This window comes from Bombina bombina, chromosome 10 (assembly GCF_027579735.1).
Source record: "Bombina bombina isolate aBomBom1 chromosome 10, aBomBom1.pri, whole genome shotgun sequence".
Classification (NCBI taxonomy): domain Eukaryota; kingdom Metazoa; phylum Chordata; class Amphibia; order Anura; family Bombinatoridae; genus Bombina; species Bombina bombina.
In genome coordinates, this window is record NC_069508.1 from 80634322 (window position 1) to 80654016 (window position 19695).

The 19695-nt window shown below is 41.4% G+C and overlaps 1 protein-coding gene across 1 annotated transcript in view; it reads right to left on the reverse strand.

Moving 5' to 3' along the window:
- Positions 1-19695, reverse strand: part of LOC128640724 (flavin-containing monooxygenase 3) — a 145819-nt gene that overhangs the window by 13368 nt on the left and 112756 nt on the right. The window lies entirely within an intron of this gene.

Sequence of the window (19695 nt, forward strand, 5' to 3'; positions counted from 1 at the left end):
GTGGGGGTATCTGACGGCACAAGGGGTTTGGGAATCTCAGGAGGTGAGATTTCCGATCAATATTTTGGAACTCCGTGCAATTTTCAGAGCTCTTCAGTCTTGGCCTCTTCTCAAGAGAGAGTTGTTCATTTGTTTTCAGATAGACAATGTCACAACTGTGGCATACATCAATCATCAAGGAGGGACTCACAGTCCTCTGGCTATGAAAGAAGTATCTCGAATTTTGGTTTGGGCGGAATCCAGCTCCTGTCTAATCTCTGCGGTTCATATCCCAGGTATGGACAATTGGAAAGCGGATTATCTCAGTCGCCAAACGTTGCATCCGGGCGAATGGTCTCTTCACCCAGAGGTATTTCTTCAGATTGTTCAAATGTGGGAACTTCCAGAAATAGATCTGATGGCTTCTCATCTAAACAAGAAACTTCCCAGGTATCTGTCCAGATCCCGGGATCCTCAGGCGGAGGCAGTGGATGCATTATCACTTCCTTGGAAGTATCATCCTGCCTATATCTTTCCGCCTCTAGTTCTTCTTCCAAGAGTAATCTCCAAGATTCTGAAGGAATGCTCGTTTGTTCTGCTGGTAGCTCCGGCATGGCCTCACAGGTTTTGGTATGCGGATCTTGTCCGGATGGCCTCTTGCCAACCGTGGACTCTTCCGTTAAGACCAGACCTTTTGTTTCAAGGTCCTTTTTTCCATCAGGATCTGAAATCCTTAAATTTAAAGGTATGGAGATTGAACGCTTGATTCTTGGTCAAAGAGGTTTCTCTGACTCTGTGATTAATACTATGTTACAGGCTCGTAAATCTGTATCCAGAGAGATATATTATAGAGTCTGGAAGACTTATATTTCTTGGTGTCTTTCTCATCATTTTTCTTGGCATTCTTTTAGAATACCGAGAATATTACAGTTTCTTCAGGATGGTTTAGATAAGGGTTTGTCCGCAAGTTCCTTGAAAGGTCAAATCTCTGCTCTTTCTGTTCTTTTTCACAGACAGATTGCTATTCTTCCTGATATTCATTGTTTTGTACAAGCTTTGGTTCGTATAAAGCCTGTCATTAAGTCAATTTCTCCTCCTTGGAGTTTGAATTTGGTTCTGGGGGCTCTTCAAGCTCCTCCATTTGAACCTATGCATTCATTGGATATTAAATTACTTTCTTGGAAAGTTTTGTTCCTTTTGGCCATCTCTTCTGCCAGAAGAGTTTCTGAATTATCTGCTCTTTCTTGTGAGTCTCCTTTTCTGATTTTTCATCAGGATAAGGCGGTATTGCGAACTTCTTTTGAATTTTTACCTAAGTTGTGAATTCCAACAACATTAGTAGAGACATTGTGGTTCCTTCATTATGTCTTAATCCTAAGAATTCTAAGGAGAAATCGTTGCATTCTTTGGATGTTATTAGAGCTTTGAAATATTATGTTGAAGCTACTAAGTCTTTCCGAAAGACTTCAAGTTTATTTTCTTTTCCGGTTCTAGAAAGGCCAGAAAACTTCTGCCATTTCTTTGGCATCTTGGTTGAAATCTTAATTCATCTTGCCTATGTTGAGTCGGGTAAGACTCCGCCTCATAGGATTACAGCTCATTCTACTAGGTCAGTTTCTACTTCCTGGGCGTTTAGGAATGAAGCTTCGGTTGATCAGATTTGCAAAGCGGCAACTTGGTCCTCTTTGCATACTTTTACCAAATTCTACCATTTTGTTGTATTTTCTTCTTCTGAAGCAGTTTTTGGTAGAAAAGTACTTCAGGCAGCGTTTTCAGTTTGAATCTTCTGCTTATGTTTTTTCATTAAACTTTATTTTGGGTGTGGATTATTTTCAGCAGGAATTGGCTGTCTTTATTTTATCCCTCCCTCTCTAGTGACTCTTGTGTGGAAAGATCCACATCTTGGGTAGTCATTATCCCATACGTCACTAGCTCATGGACTCTTGCTAATTACATGAAAGAAAACATAATTTATGTAAGAACTTACCTGATAAATTCATTTCTTTCATATTAGCAAGAGTCCATGAGGCCCGCCCTTTTTTTGTGGTGGTTATGATTTTTTTGTATAAAGCACAATTATTCCAATTCCTTATTTTATATGCTTTCGCACTTTTTTCTTATCACCCCACTTCTTGGCTATTCGTTAAACTGAATTGTGGGTGTGGTGAGGGGTGTATTTATAGGCATTTTAAAGAAAATGAATGAAATGAAAGAAATGAATTTATCAGGTAAGTTCTTACATAAATTATGTTTTTTTTCATTCTCTGGCTATCTTTATTTGAAAAAGAAGGCATCTACCAATCAGCAAGAACAACCCAGGTTGTTCACCAAATATCGTCCGGAATCTAAACTTACATTATTGCTTTTCAAATAAAGATACCAAGAGAATGAAGAAAAATTTGATAATAGGAGTGAATTAGAAAGTTGCTTAAAATTGCATGCTCTATCTGAATCACGAAAGAAAAAAATTGGGTTCAGTGTCCCTTTAACACATTTCTCTCAGTATAATTACAGCCATCTGCATTTGTATATGTAATGTGGCATACTACATGCTAGACTCTTCCACAGTTATAACAAACAAAAGTTATAGAGTTGGTGTACTGGTACAAGGGTGTGATATTTTCAGCTAATAATGTTGCACAAGTGGCTGTTTTCCTTACCACAATAAAAGCAAGAACATAACGCTCCTAGGAATTGTTGATCTGCCTGCAAGCAAGCAACTAGCAGCTTTGGTTGCTCTCCTCAAAGAACACGACCACCCAAAGCTTCTGGGGATTGCAGAGAGTTTTCAGTTTTAGAAGAGACTAACAACCCTGTTGAGAACATCTCCACATATGTTAATTGGCTAGCACATGCCGTTTCAGTGATTATTTGCTGACAGACTAATGGGATCAGTTTGTGATTAGGCTACTAAGTAAGCCTGTGCTCAAGAAACTTATCACAGAAGAGGATTTAAGTTTAAAGAGTGATATCAACATTGTTACAATAATAGAGCAAACAGCGATGGAGATAAAGAGGAATTCAAGTCAAGTAAATCCAAGAACCACCAAATACAATTTTAGGATTCTTCTAACAAATCAGATGACAGTCTGTGTCCAAAATGTAATGCTCGTGGGATATTCCACTATCAGCCCAAACTTGGCCAGTAGTCTTCTTATCCCGGGGTCAAAGGAATGATAGGAAATATCCCAGAGCAGAGAGAGAGTTTGTAAAAGGAGGTAAGCAGTACTCACAGTAGGCAGGGCAGTACTCAGCGGCAACAGGAAAATAATCCAGAAGTATGGCAGTTCAGGGGTAAACCAATAGAAGGACCGGGAACAGGCAGGAGTCAGCAACAAAAGGATATCCAGCAATATAACAGTTCAGGGGTAAACCAATAGAAGGACCGGGAACAGGCGGGAGTCAACGATAAAAGGATATCTAGCAGTATAACAGTTCAGGGGTAAACCAATAGATGGACCGGGAACAGGCAGGAGTCAGCAACAAAAGGATATCCAGCAGTATAGCAGTTCAGGAGTAAACCAATAGAATGGTCAGACTGGCAGAGTTCAGCAACAAAGTAGCAATCCAGTAGTTAAGAGATTAAGCAAGCAGAGTAGTCAAACAAGCAGAGTTTAGTATCATTATAGCAATCCAAGGGTTAGGGCAAGCAGAGTAGTCAAACAGGCAGAGTTAATCAACAGTGTATCAATATAGCAATCCAGTAAACAGAAATACAGCACCCAGGAGAACACAAAGTAACACCTATACTTGGGCACAAGTGAGAGAGACTGAGGCACTTACATAGGAAACACAGGGTGGGCGGTGATGATGTCATCATCGTGCTGCAGTTACACTGCCACATCCCTAGCAACAGGAGGACTGCCTGCATCCGTGGCAACGGCCACAGCAGGGTGGAGGAGCACCGTAACAGAGCCCCTTCTCAAAGGGTACCTCCGGCACCCTACATAGGTGGGATGTGCAGCATGAAATCTGGAGACTAAAGAAGAAGCATGCACATCACAAGCAGGAACCCAGGAACGATCTGCCACAGAGTAACCCTTCCAGTGTATGAGGTACTGTAGTTGCCTGCACCTGTATCTGGAGTCCAGGACCTTAGCAACCTGATACTCAGGGTCACCATGAATCAGAAGTTGAGAAGGAGGTGGTCAGAGCTGAGTATATCTGTTCTTGATGTAAGGCTTGAGTAATGAGATGTGGAAGACTGGGTATATGTGCAGGGTTCTGGGTAAGGCCTCTTTGTAGGCAACAGGAGACAGTCTTTTAAGGACCTTGTAGGGGCAAATAAACCTAGGCCCTAATTTGTGACTGGGTTGATGTAGAGTAGAGACCCAAACACATTCACCCACCGAAAAGGCACAAACAAAAGCTCTATGATGATCAGCAAACCTCTTGTATCTGGAAACAGCTGAACGTAACTGAGAGCGAATACGTTGCCAATGAGTAGTGAGGTTAGTAACATGTCAGTCTGCAGCAGCCGGACAGATAGCTCAGCATGCTAAGGCACTGTGGCTGAGCTCTGTAGTAACCCAAGGGTTGCAGGTTCAATCCCCGGCAAGGTCCACTAAGCCTATCATCCTTTCTGAGGTCGATAAAATGAGCAGCGCCTTGAGACCCTTACGGGTGATTAGCTGCACTTTACAAGTACCCAATACATACATACATACAGCAGGAACCCCTGTGGACTGAGCCGAGAGAGGAAAGACACAAGGTTGGTAACCTGCTGTGGCTTGAAAAAGAGAACATCATAGAGAAGAGTGCCAATAAGTGTTCTTTGCCAGCTCAGCTAGGGGCAACAATTCAGACCAGTAGGTATGGAGAGAATTAACAAAAGTTCTGAGATAGGCATCAAGATCTTGATTCACTCTCTCTCAGCCCATTAGTCTGAGGATGGTAGCCGGATGACAAGGAAACGGTGGTTCCAATCAACTTGCAAAAGGCTCCCCAAAAGGTAGAGATGAATTGTGGACCTCTGTCAGAAACAATATTCATGGGAATGCCACAAAGTCATACCACATGTAACAGAAAAAGAGATGATAACTCTTAGGCAGATTTCTTTAAGGGTACAAAATGAGCCAGTCTGGAAAATCGGTCCACCAAAACCCAGATAACCATATGATGGTCAGAAGGAGGGAGGTCCACAATGAAATCCATTGTTATGTGTGTCCAAGGTTGTTTGGGAATGGACAACGGTTGGAGTAAGCCAGGAGGCAAGGATTGGGGAGTTTTATTGGCAGCACAAGTCGTGCAGGCTTTCACATAATCCTGAGCATTGGTTTTCATGGTAGGCCACCCTACATGCTTGGAAAGAAGCTTAAAAGTTCTTGTTAAACCAGGATGTCCTGAAAATTTACTATCATGAGCCCATGATAGCACAGGGGTGCATAAGTTCAGAGGTACAAAGAAGATATTGGGAGCCGCGGGGACTTCAGTAAGCTTTCTAGACTGGGCATGTTGCAGTCTTTGAAGAAGAAAAGTGCTAAGTTGAGCAACCACACAGGACGGGGTATAATGTGTTCAATAGGAGCTTCAGAGGAATCACTAGAGTGAGGAAACTGACAGGAAAGGGCATCAGCCTTTTTATTCTTGATAAGAGACCTCAAATTTAAAATGGGAAAAAAACAAGGCACACCTGGCCTGTTGAAGATTAAGTCTATGAGCAGTCTCAAGGTACATCAGATTCTTGTGGTCAGTGAGAATCTGAATGGGATTGGTGGTACCCTCTACCCAATGACGCCATTCAGACAGAGCCATCTTAATGGCTAAGAGTTCACGATTACCCACATCATAGTTCTCTGCAGGAGTAAAGCGCTTAGAGAAAAAGGCTAAAGGGTATAACTTGGCTGATAAAGGATCCCTTTGGCTTAGGACTGCTCCAGCTCCAATCTAGGAGGCGTCAACCTCTAAAGTCAACTGCAGGTCAGGATCAGGATGGCAGAGCACAGGAGCAGAACAAACTGCCTTTTTCAGGTAAGAGAAGGCATCCACGGATTCGGGAGGCCAGTGTTTGCAGTCTCTGTTCCGTTTAGTTAACTCAGTGAGGGGAGCAAATATTTGGGAGACGTTTTTTTATAAACTTGCGTTAATAATTAGAGAACGCCAAGTATCTTTGTAGTTCCTTTAATGAGGTGGGTTGAGGCAATTCCAGGACTGTGGTGAGCTTAGAAGGATCCATGGCAAAACCCTCCTTCGAGATAACATTGCCAAGGAACTGGATCTGAACTTGGTCAAATTCACATTTCTCCAGTTTGGCTACCAGGGAATTGTCTCTGAAGCGAAGAAGTACCTGTCTCACATGTTCATGATGCTCCTCAAGGGCGGAGGAGAAAATAAGGATGTCATCTAGATAGATGATGACAGTGCGATTGAGGAGGTCACGGAAGACATCATTGACAAATGCCTGGAAGACAGCAGGGGCATTACAGAGCCCAAAAGGCATTACAATGTATTTATAATGCCCTGATCTTGTGTTGAAGGCAGTCTTCCATTCATGCCCTGAGAATATACGAATAAGATTGTATGCCCCACGTAGATCCAACTTAGTGAAGTAGCGAGCATTCTGGATTAACGGAATAGGATAGTGATTCTTGATAGTGATGTTGTTAAGGGCTCTGTAGTCAATACAGGGTCTGAGCCCACCATCCTTCTTATGACAAAAAAGAAGAAGCCAGCCCCAGCAGGAGAAGAGGAAGGGCGAATAAAACCTTTAGCTACGGGGGGGCGGAGCCTACATCTGTTGCAGAAGGTCGTGTTTGTGAGGAGCTCCTGACTCTTACTTGGATTTATCTACAATTTTCTCTTTCAAAAATCAAACTTTTGTGTCTGACACATTAATAAAAGTGCCCTGAAGTGTTTCCAGTAGAGATACTACCTTATAGACGGCTTTTATGTTCTTCAGCTAGATTACATGGAAGCTGGCCACATAGCAAGCAGGCCTATGTTGTGACTCAGCTAATCTATGCTATCGAGGCTGCTACACTTATAACCCCCCCAGGATCCTATTGATTCTGGGTTAATAGCAGCATAAAATTGCTGCCTTTATTCAATCCCTTTCCTTATTCCAACTACAAATACCACCTAATTCTTGTTGTAACTACTAAGATGGCATCAGTTCATTGGGAACAGAAGATAATACAGCTCCTTAAAGAACATTTTATAGCTATCGAAAAAAGCTTCCTTGAAGCCTTTGGGACTATAACTGAGGATACAAACCTACCGACGCACTCTAACCCAGAGCAAAGAATTAAGCATTCACACATATTAACTCGAGAGAGTGCTTCCACCCCTAATAAGGATATGACACTTACAGACTGTCACAGCCTCAAGGCTTATGAGAATACAACAATGGGAGTCCTTCCTAACAAACGCTCTCACACACAACCACCAAAGGGAAATAAGGTTGACTACACAAACCCTTATTCACTGAGCCAAGACCAATCTTCTAATTGGAGTGCCGGAGAGAAGATATCTATTCCCACCCAACAGAGAATTGCCGGCGCTCTGAAGGCGCCACATTGTATACCCACTTCCCGGAGCTCCTGGGGCCTGATGGAAGTGCCAGGTTACAGCTGCAAACAGGGCGACATCACACAGCGAAAGCTAGACCCGATAATAGAGGTGGGTTCTGTATCGGGGGGGGGGAACTCCCAGTGCGGGCCTCACCTAACAAGGTCCCTGTTCTTCTGCAATGACCCCGGGAGCAAGATGGCGGCTATGGAGATCACGGCACAGATATTGAGCTATGCTGAGAAGATAAAGAGGTGGCGATTTATTAACTTAGAACCCCCCATCCAAGTGAGTGTTCCCCGGGATGTCCGGCATGGAGTGGGCTAAATTGGGGGTAAGGATATTCCCATACTTCAGGTCTGGGTCCACAAGTCTGAACTATTGTAGCGGGGAACATTTACCACCATTAAATGATATTTCTGTTAGATCGAGGTGACTCTAAACAGCTGCTTTTTTCTATGACGACCATGTGTCTGAGTCTTCATTAATGGCCATGGAACTTTATTTTTTACCTCTCTGCTTGCCAATGTTACTAAAGCCTCCTAGAACTGGTGCTGCTAAATATCTTATGCCACGCTCTTGTTTAGTCTCTCCTAACACTTGTATTATGCAGTTTCATGGGATTGAGACTCATCTTTCCCACAGTTATTGATTTTAATGTCTCTTATTACTACTGCCCATGGCTACAACCATGCTCAAGCTGCAGGGTGCCTGTTGCACCCATATAGATTATTAAGTATTTATGTGTGAGAACGTTGCCACTTAATCAAATGTCAAATTGCTAGACCAAGCTGGGTAATATGTACAATGCTCTTACTTTCCTTCACAAGTATGTTTTCATGGGACTATGACGTTTAATTTTGTTACGTAGACTATAATATTTGTATCTACATTCCTAGCTGCTTCTTTTAAAATCTTATAATGGTGCTTGCTCATTTTTGAAATAGGTTTTGCAACATTTGTTCAGTGTACTGTTTTATATAAATATATAAGTATTGAAAAATGAAGTCAATCATCTGGGACCCATGAGTGGTCTCCTTGGTTTAAAGGCAACCTCTTGTGATTTTGTTTTACATTTCTGAGGCCCAAGAGTGGCCTCTTATGTCTGTTTGTTTGTTTTTTTAGGAGGTTTGCTCATTACCTGGCATACTGCTTGTATTTTATTTTCTTTGAATTTATTCTCAGATGTATTCATTATTAACTTGAAATTGTATTGTTATGCAAATACTGTGCTGTTTACATCTGTCACTGTTCTATATTAATGTATGTTTTATTTTGAACCTCCAATAAAAACCTTAAAAAAAAAAAACCTTTAGCTAGGTTCTCTGGAATATACTCCTCCATGGCCTTGGTTTCAGCTTTGGGGAGTGGATAAGTCCTTCCTTTAGGAAGTGGGGCTCCAAGAAAGAGGTCAATCTTGCAGTCATAAGGATGGTGGGGTGGCAGCACATCAGCTGCTTTCTTTCAAACACATCAGTATAATCCACATAAATTGAGGGAAGGCTTGAAGGGGTCTGTAGGCTGGCAATAGGAATGTGGCGTAATGGAGTAATTTTAGCCAGACAGGAGTGGAAGCAGGATGTACCCCAGGAGGCCAACTGTCCCTCAGTCCAGTCAAACTGTGGATTGTGTATAAGGATTACTGGTTGTGCTGGAGAATGAATGACATTTAACTGCAACTGTTCGGTATGAAGGACTCCCACAGTCATGGTTAGGGGTGCTGATTTGAAATGGATTAAACCAGAGCCTTAAATGGAATAAAAGTTATGAAGTTATGGCTTCAAATATCACCTCTATGTTGATGACACCCAGATCTACCTCTCCACCCCTGCTCTCTCTCCCTCTGTCCTTTCTCATGTCAGCAACTGCTTATATGGTATTTCTTCCTGGATGGCCTCTCACTACCTAAAGATTAACATGTCCAAGACTGAGCTCCTTCTTATCCCCCCTCAAGCTCTACACCGACCTGTGACTTCTCTATCCCTGTTGACGACATCACCATTTCCCCATCGCCCCAAGTCCACTGCCTCAGAGTTACACTTGACTCATATCTATCCTTCACCCCCCATATCCAATCGCTTTCTACATCCTGCCGCAACCATCTACACATTTCCAAGATTCGACCTTTTCTGTGCGCTAACACCACAAAACAAATTATCCACTCCCTTGTTATTTCCCAACTTGACTACTGCAATAACCTACTTACTGGCCTTCCTCTTTCCCGCCTCTCCCCTCTTCAATCCATCCTAAATGCCTCTGCCAGGCTGATCCACCTTTGCCGTCGCTGTGTATCTGCTGCACCTCTCTGCGGGTCCCTTCATTGGCTCCCCATATACAGCAGAATTAAATTCAAAATTTTCACCCTTGCATACAAAGCGCTCACCAACTCCGCTCCCCTCTACCTATCCTCTCTTATCAACAAGTATACTCCAGCCCGCCCACTAAGATCCAACAATGACCTGTTCCTTGCTTCTGCGACTATCACCTCCTCTCATGCTAGACTGCAGGACTTCTGTCGTGCAGCACCTACCCTCTGGAACAGTGCAGTCAGGCTTTGCCCAAATCTTTCTTCCTTTAAATGCTCCCTGAAGACTTTTCTGTTCAGAGAAGCCTATCACCCAACTCAATAATATTCCTTTTACCTAACAACATTTCCCTCCTCTAACTCTGCATTAACATCTTTCTCAATCTTGCAGTCCTCACCTCCTGTTTCTCAACCTCCTACCTACCCTTCTAGATTGTAAGTTCCCACAGGAATAGGGCCCTCGATTCCTCCTGTATGTGTTTGTAAATTCTGTCCTGTCTCTTAGTCTTAGAAGTTTTATACTATTGTTGTATTTAAATGATCTGTATCCATGGACAGCGCTGCGGAATATGATGGCGCTTCATAAATAAAGAATAATAATAATAAATCAGAGTCTTAAATCTCATATATTATGCGCATGAACATAAGATTCCACTGGTCCTCCTTTTCACGGATGCGGATAAGGCTTTTGACCTTGTCAGCTGTGACTTCCTCTAGGGTACACTACAACATATGAGCTTTAGAGACACAATGATACACCATATATTCGCACTGTACTCACACCCAAATGCTAGAATTTCTCTTAATGGCATACTTTCAGAATCTTTTAATATCACAAACGGTACCAGGCAGGGATGCCCACTATCTCCCCTACTATTTGCATGTATGATAGAGACATTTGCGGCGAAGAGTCGTAATAATACTGATATAGAAGGCATCAAAATTAAAGACAATAAATATACAATATCCCTATATGCCGATGATATCTTATTCACATTGACAAATCCTGAATGATCAATCCCCATCATTATTAAAGAGTTACACATTTTCCATGACCACTCTAACTTCCTGATAAACTTATCCAAATCTAAAATCCTAAATATAACTCTCAATAACAAATCATTGTATGAAGTTAAAAAAGTAACTCCTTTCAAGTGGTGCTCCCAATCTCTTAAATACCTAGGTATTAATATCACTCCTACACTAAACTTAATATTTAACTCTAACTTCAAACCCATGAAAGAAAGAATATTAAATGACCTATCCAGATGGAGAAACAAAAACATCTCATGGTTGGGCTGAATGAATCTAATTAAGATTAATATATTTCCCTTTATATTATATCTACTGCAAACATTGCCAATCCCCCTCCCTAAATTCTACATTACATCCTTACAAACAGCTTTTAGTAAATTCACATTGAACAGGAAACATCCTAGGATCAATAAGTACATAATGATGAAGCAAAAAGATCAGGGAGGTCTAGGAATGCCTAATTTGCAGGCATACAGAACTTCCATCTTCCTACAACGAATCTTAGACTTGTATACACATCTCAATACTCAATAATTGTAGAGACTCTTACCACCTGGGACCTGACCCTCACACAGTTCCCCTTCCTTTCATCTGGGCCCTCACCCTTAACTTCACTAGTTACTAATAGAGAACTAGACCTAGGACCACTCATATTACAAAATTCTTTGATCACCATCCTCAATGACTTATCTGCATATTTACTTATAGACAACTAACATATTAAACCACAATTGACCATAAAAGTTCAGGGATTGCCGAGTTTTAAAGATTGGTTCACCTACCACAGATTGCACCATTTCTTCGCTAACAATCCACATACTAAAAATATGACTAGACCCCTTACGAATTTTGAAATCTTATATACACAAAAAAAACCTCCAAGACACACAATTTCCAAAATTTACAAAATACTAGAACCAACCTGGACAACTCCCAAGATACATGGAAAGCTGGGAAAAACCTGCTCACAAATCTTCCAGCATACTATGAAAACATCTATCTCTTCTAGTAACCTGGAAATAAACCTCAAAATTCTGCACAGATGGTACTATACTCCACGGAGACTTCATAACTCAGAGAATAATTGCTGGAGATGCGGGAATGTGGGAAGTGATATGACTCATGTGGTGGTGGTGTTCATCTATTCAGAACTTCTGGAGACAAATTATTGAGAAAATTGAACAAATTTTAGAAACACAATTCCTCTAAACCCTTTGATTTGGCTTTAAAATAAACCTCCAAAATTGAAACATAAATCAAAACTAAAAATTTTACACATATCTATGGGAATACAAAAAAACCTCAGAATTAATGGAAATGGAGGAATGCCACTATCTAAAACATGTTAAAATGGACACATGTTGAAATAACCATGATATGGGAACAATATACTCAATCATTAAAACAGAAAAGACACAAGGTTACCACCTTTGGCATTGAACAAAAGACATAAACACAACCACTACTATAAGTTGTAATACTTTCCTAGAAAACCTGAGAATACATATATTCTTAACATAAACATTTAAAATGGGTTTAAAATGATGCTCCACCCAGTTTCAATGCTTATTGTTGTTGTTAAAGTTCAACTGTTTTGTTTAGTTAATTCGTATTGATAACCAATGGTCCACATCATCAAGAAAGACTTTTAGACTTTTCACCAATAAGCAATGTGGCAACGGAAAGTTATGTTAACTTTTAAAAATGAATCAGCCTATGTATATACAGAATAGGAGCTGCGACTCCACATCCTGTAACTTTTAGTTTTTGAAAAATAAAGCTGATTTTCAAAAAAATAATAAAAATAATAATAAAAAAACATACATATACATAAACAAACACAGGCAGTAAGCTAGCAGGAACCCGTAAGGAGGAGGTGTGACCGGAGGCTGGTGAACTGCTGCTCTGTTTGAGGTCGGAAGGGTTGTTTGCGGAGGGATCCGGGTTGGACAAACCACAATCATAGGGCAAATCTGCTGCAGACAAGGTCAAAGCGATAAAGCCTATAAAGGTCCCGGTCTAGGACACACCGCAAGTATCATCTATATTACCTAATTATGCGTTGTGTGTGGATAAAAAGCTTCCTGCTGTATTAACTCTGCTTGTTGAATATGAATGGTACCTTTGATGTGAATGTATAATATAGTGTTTGTCACTGGCACTAATTTTGTTTGCACTAAATGGAAAAATTTGTTACACAAGTGAAAATAAGTTCACCTAAAATGCCTGTAAAGTCAAAAGATAAGAAAGCTAAGATGTCTGATGTCAGTTTAGTTGCTGTTACTGATGCAATTCCACCTGCATTTGACACACAAAGCTTGATAGTACAGCTGTCTGAAATATTCTCTCCACAATTTGACATGATTAAGAAGGAACTAGTGGGTACTCTACTGAAATAGCCTTCCTTTCTTCGGAAGTTAGGCAATTTTCCTCTAGAATCAGTGAGGCAGAAAACAGGATATCCGATCTAGAGGACCTTGTTAATACGCAGGAAAGTACAATACAAAAACAAGACTCTAGAATACAGAATATGCAGTTGCGCCTGGAGGATCTGGAAGATCCTCCAGGCGCAACAACATTAGGATAGTGGGTTTCCCAGAATCTGCTAATTTTGAGGTTTTAATGAAATTTACGTCTATAGTACTTCCTCAAGCATTAGGAATACCAGTGCAACAGCTTCCCTTAATAGTAGAAAGAATGCATAGAATTGGCGCTAGGAAAGGTTATATTAATGACACATTCAGGAGCAGAATGTGCGTATTTAAGCTGCTTATATTCCAAGATAAAATAGAAATTTTAAAACTATTTAAAATGAATGGCCCTCTCATGTTTGGAAACAGTAAGGTTTTGCCATTTCAAGATTTCTCCAATGAGACGTTTACTAAGAGAAAGCTTATGGCACCATTTTGTACACAGCTAATTAACAGAGGAGTTAAAGCCTGTATGATCTACCCCGCAAAAATTTTAGTCGAAGATAATGGGAGTAAACTAACCTGCAATGAAGTAGCAGAAATGAAGGAATATATTGCATCTAAATACATTTTTCGGCTTCGTATTCTAGACAGCGAGGGTACAATGAATATCCTATTCAGTATAGTGCACTCTGCGTTTTGTTTTTATTGGGGTTGTTTTCTTTTTTTTTCTTCTTTCTCTCTTCTCTCTTTCTCCGCTCTCTCCCCACCCCCCATGCACATAGGATTTAAATTAATATATAAAAACCAGAAAGGCCATGTTGGTCGAAAATGTTAAAATATTATCTTGGAATGTTGGAGGGATCGTCTCTCCTATGAAACCTAAACTTATCATTAAAACCTTGGCTAAGGCCAATCCAGATGTTTTTTTTACAGAAAACACATCTTAACGCCATAGAAGCAGCTAAATTGAGGTCAAGATGAGTGGGAGAGGTTATTGCTATGCCATGTCCCAAAAGGAAATGCAGGGTTGCATTTTATCTAAACAAGGAATTAGATTATAGCATTCTAAATGTCAAGATGAATCCGGATTCTAGATATATCTTATTAAAAATATTAATTAGGAATATTAAGTTTACATTTTGCAATATATATGCTGTGAATAAAGTTTGTATGGATTTCTGGGAAAAGATTAAATGTAAGGTATACCCATTTATTGGGGAAAACCTAGTACTTGCAGGGGGTTTTAATATGTCACCAGAACTAGATAGATTTTGTACTAAAAATCTAAAAGAATACAAGAAAATATTATTTCGAGGACCAAAAATCCAGAAATAAAATCCCTAGTGTTCTCGTGTGAATCGAAAATACATAGAACTTTTTCTAGAATTGATCTGATTTTGGTCTCTGAATCTCTCTCTATTCATCAGATGGATGCAGGAATTGGTGATATCTTGATATCAGATCATGTTATATTCTCATTATCATTTCCATCTCTAACTAATCTTCAAGATAAAATGCAAACTTTTTTTCCCCTCGTTATCTTTTTTTTTTAATTATTATTTTCTTGAACTTATTTTACAGCCCGCTTTACATCGCCGGCCTACAAAAATTGATAACTGTTTATCATGTAAACATGCTAAACGTTTCTACATGTTCAACCCCCTCGTTATCTTTTTAATAACCCCAGATTTTAACTTTGGTTGAGAAAGAAGTGGAATGATTACTGTACCCATAAAATTGTTTATCTTAATAAAATAGAGATTGGGGCGGTGCCAGCCGGGCTAGGAAACACATGCACTTCACAACAGCTCCATGCGGTGTTCTCCTAAACCCGTGTGCAACCGGGACATTAAGGAGGCTATCTCACACTAGCCGACTACTGTACGCCTAGGAGACCTCTCAGGCAACCCTACAGATTGCTTCCCCTTCCATAGGGGAGTTGGGGCTCAGATTGCGACACACGCTGGTCATGGTTCTTCAGGAAGAACTCCAGCGGCCATCTTGGAGCCTGCGTATCACACTGTTTCCTGTACAAGTACAGGAGCCGTCAATTTAACGATGCAAGAGCCTCTGGAAAGCCGATCGCAGTGGTGAGTGGAGTGAGGAGGTTAAGAGGAGCACTATAAGTTATACAGGCGCTCATTACACTGCCCTGTTGGAAATTGCAATTATAGCTCCTGAGGCCCTCTGGCAGTCTTATAGGGGTTTCAGCATAGGCCCCTACTCCGAGTTGCATGTTAAACCGGCAGCATCTCAGGCCTAAATTCAAACCAGCTGCATATAAATCAGAGTAGAGTGAGAGGGAGGAGTGAACTCATGGCCCCTTCACAAGGGTTATTACCCATTTAGCTGCTTTGGACCTCTTTTGGTTGGGCCTAAGTGGTCCTTTACAATTGTCAAGCCTAAGCCTCACTTAACTGGAGCTCATCCTGACAGGGGGCATTGCTTGTAATCACCGGGCTTTTCTACTCTCCAAGGCATATCAGGTCTTGTACAGCCTGCAGTTCTGGCCTCCCTTTTATCTATGTTCTTACCATTAACCTCATGTTTTGCCTGTATCTGATCTTTGTGGCCCACCTCCATACATATATCATGGAAAGCTAAGGCAATGCTTGTAGGGGGAGAGGATTGAGGGATCCTTCAGGCGGTAACTCACTCAAGCCCTGGGAACTTTCTCTATACCACTTCTGACACCCTGAAGGCCATTTGGAGGGGTTAACTCCTAGTTTCTAGGCAAACCTAGCTCAGTATTTGTTATACCTTGTTGGCTTCAAATATCTATTGTTGCTTTCACTTGCTTGCAAAGATGTCCCACTCTCAGAAAAAAAGGAACCAGAAAGGGACCAATGTGATAAAGAAAACTGTACTGGATCACTTTATTCCCTCACATAACCCCGGGAGGATAGTGACTCTGTGTCTGCTAGTTCTGAGACATCACCTCATGCTGACTCTGCCTTACAAGATTTCCGTAATTGGGAACCTAACACAGTGACCCCTTCCTTTATTTTAAATTCTCTGAAATCCATGCTGGGCACACACCATTCCTCATTCTCAGACCAGTTGACTTCCTCCCTAGCAGAAATATGCAAAGATCTAACCGCTACCAATGCTTGGATTGACATGCTTGAACACAAACAGGAAGACTTGGGAGTCGACCAGGCCAACCTATTTACCTCAGTTCAGCCTCACTTCCCCTCTCTCCATTAGACATTGGCCACCATTAGAGACAAGGCCACCCAGGGCCATAGGCTCGAGTGATTTTCCCCCAACTTGACATTTCTATGTTAGATGAAGGCTGGTATAGGTTTATCAAGTGCCCCCTCTGGTTAAAAATTAAATGAGTCCCAAATTCTTTAATGTATACTTATCCACCCATTATTCTTATTTTAAGATAGACTAGGAACAACCCCACGGGTGTGAAGGATTTGTTATTTGTATCTCATACCTGTATCTCATACCTGCTCTTACACGCCACACATCAATGGGGTCCATTTATCAAGCTCCGAACGGAGCTTGTGGGCCTGTGTTTCTGGCGAGTCTTCAGACTCGCCAGAAACAGCAGTTATGAAGCAGCGGTCTAAAGACCGCTGCTCCATAACCCTGTCCCCCTGCTCTGATGAGGCGGACAGGAATCGCCGGAAATCAACCCGATCGTACTTGATTGGGTTGATTGACACCTCCCTGCTGGCAGCCAATTGGCCACAAGTCAGCAGGGGGCGGTGTTGCACCAGCAGCTCTTGTGAGCTGCTGGTGCAATGTTAAATGCGGAGAGCGTATTGCTCTCTGCATTCAGCGAGGTCGGATCAGGTCCACAAGACCTTTGATAAATAGGCCCCAATGTCTTTCCCACATGATCCCATTACGTGGTACCTGACTCTCACATATTCGGACCTTCCTAATGGTCTATCTATGTAATGAGCCTAGATACCAATAGCTAGAGTTTGTGGCTATACCCCACCAAGGTTACCACAAACTGTGTTTTTCCAGGTTTGGCACAAAATAATACTAAGTCATACTATTTGTCCAATATTACCTGATTTTGCCTTCCAGGAAAATGTTCCGCTAATGTATAATGTTTGACCTACTATGTTCATTGTTTAGTTCGAATTTGCTCCAGTGGGAATTTGTCTCATGACTTTGCTCATAATCCACATAATACCTTAGCCACATTCAGGGGTGTTAAAGCCCAAAGTCATATACCCGTATGCCTAGCTTTAATCTGGATAGTACTAGTCACCTTGAAGGTTTTGTCATCTTGGGCATGTTAACCAATTTAGTCTTGCAGTAGAATATTTGGGGAATTGTTACAATAGATAACCTGTCTGGTTAAATGCTTTGTCCCTTCACATATTATGCCTTGATAGCCCTTGTCTGTTATGCTATACTACTCTACATGTGTGGGGATCATTCCACGCTCTCTCCCCTTTTTCCCACAATCCATTTGCCTTATTTAGAGATGAGGACATACCGGGCTATACGCTCGTAGGCCTGACATCTAATTCGATATCCATAGGTCGTTTTATGGCTTATATAGGTTTAGCATGTTTTACTACTAATAAAATGTTAAGCTGACCCCGGATTAAACTATATGATAATTTTCCACCCATTACTCCTATTTAAAGATAGATTACATGCAATTCCTCTTTTGCAGACGTGTTAGACTTGACACTTGATTTTTTATGCCGAAATTTTTCTTTACTCACGTTGCTTACCAATGTTTTTGTTTGTCTGTTTTTCCCCCCTGCCCCCATTAGTGTGGAACCAGACCCCCACACCTGTGGCCCTCTCCAATGATCTCCCAAACATACCTAGGTACATGGTGTCACGTAGCTGAATTCGGGTTTGCTGCTGCAGTCATTGGCACATCTTCCATTGCTCTATTGAGAGGGGCAGTTTCATTGTTTGGGGGCCTCTTTCCCCCATTCCTGTGGCTGCAGTGGCTGGTCCGGGCCTATCAGGATGTTTAATACTAAAATGAATGTCTACTGTGTATCCTTAACGTGTGTGTTGGCAAATCTCCTTTTTGAATGCTAGTTTCTTCTGTGGTATTCTTTCCCATTTTGGCAAATTGTATTTTTTTATGTGCCAAGTTATTACATGCTGTTGTTCATCAATATGTTATAAGTATGTAGCTTTGGCTACTCTTTAGATCCCAGTAATCTTCTCTCCCTCTCCTCCCCTTTGTCTTTTTCTTCTCTACCCTTACTCTCTCAGGTGGAGCAATCGTCGGTTGCTCTTCTGGCCCGGCTGGCTCCTTGCACACATTTATCCCCCCAACATCACACATATTAGCGCTCTGGTGGTCTAACTAAATTCTGGCATCAGAGAATGTCTTGCGGTTTCCCTCATAACATACTGCACGTAATACCTTTCTGTAGTATTTATTACTCCCATTCCAAGTTGCAAGATTCAATTTTTCCTACTGTACTTGTACTTCTAGATTAGTTTGACTGACCTCTTCACGTACCCCCTGGGTCCTCCTCACTTCCCTTTTCCCTTCCCCTAACTAGTTTCCTTTCTCCTTCTTTTCTATCCTCCCCCCCTTTTTTTCTCTTCATAATGGATGTCACATGTGTCTCCTACCAAAAGGAGCCTCTTACTTTACTCTCTAAAGTTTCAGCGGGCTAAGGTGGTCTTCCTACAGGAAACCCATTGGGTGGTAAATCAGCTTCTGCTATTCAGGCCCTCCTTATACCCAATTGTAAAAACTGCATCCTTTACTAAAAAAGCTAGGGGGTAGCTATCTTAGTCCATAAAGAAGTCCCCTTTGAGCAGATTCGGGTAGAGGCTGACCCACGAGGGCGTTTTTTGATCCTCATTTGCAAACTGGCTGGCTCATTATATACCCTGGCATCATACTATAGCCCTAACACAAAGCAAATTTTGCATTTGAGGAAATTTCACACTAAACTACATGCTGTAAAGCAAGGCTTGATGTTGATAGTGGGAGACTTTAACATGGTTCTAGACCCTAGGATCGATAAACGTATTCCTCATGGACGTTCTTTAGATAAAACTCTGTTTACCACTTCCCACCAATTTTTCTCTCTCCTCGCTCAGGCAGAGCTCATGTTTTATTCCCCGGTACACAATTCTTATTCCAGAATTGATTTCTTTTTCTGCAATCCCTGGCTTTTAGACCAAATCATGGGGGCACAAATTGGCACCTGCACATGGTCTGATCATTCTCCCATCACCATCCAGCTACCGTTCTCTCAGGCTCCTCGCTCTATATCCTCCTGGCGCCTGCAGGACTCTCTCCTCTCTATCCCAGGTCTTAAAGATAATATCTCAGAGGAAATTTTCCACTTCTTACAGCATAATGACACAGGTGAAGTCGACGACTTCTGCTTATGGAGTACATTAAAAGCCTTCCTCAGAGCTATCTTCGTTAAACTACAAAGCAAAACTTGCAAGAGATCCACAGCATCTCTCGCTCAACTGCACAGGACCCTG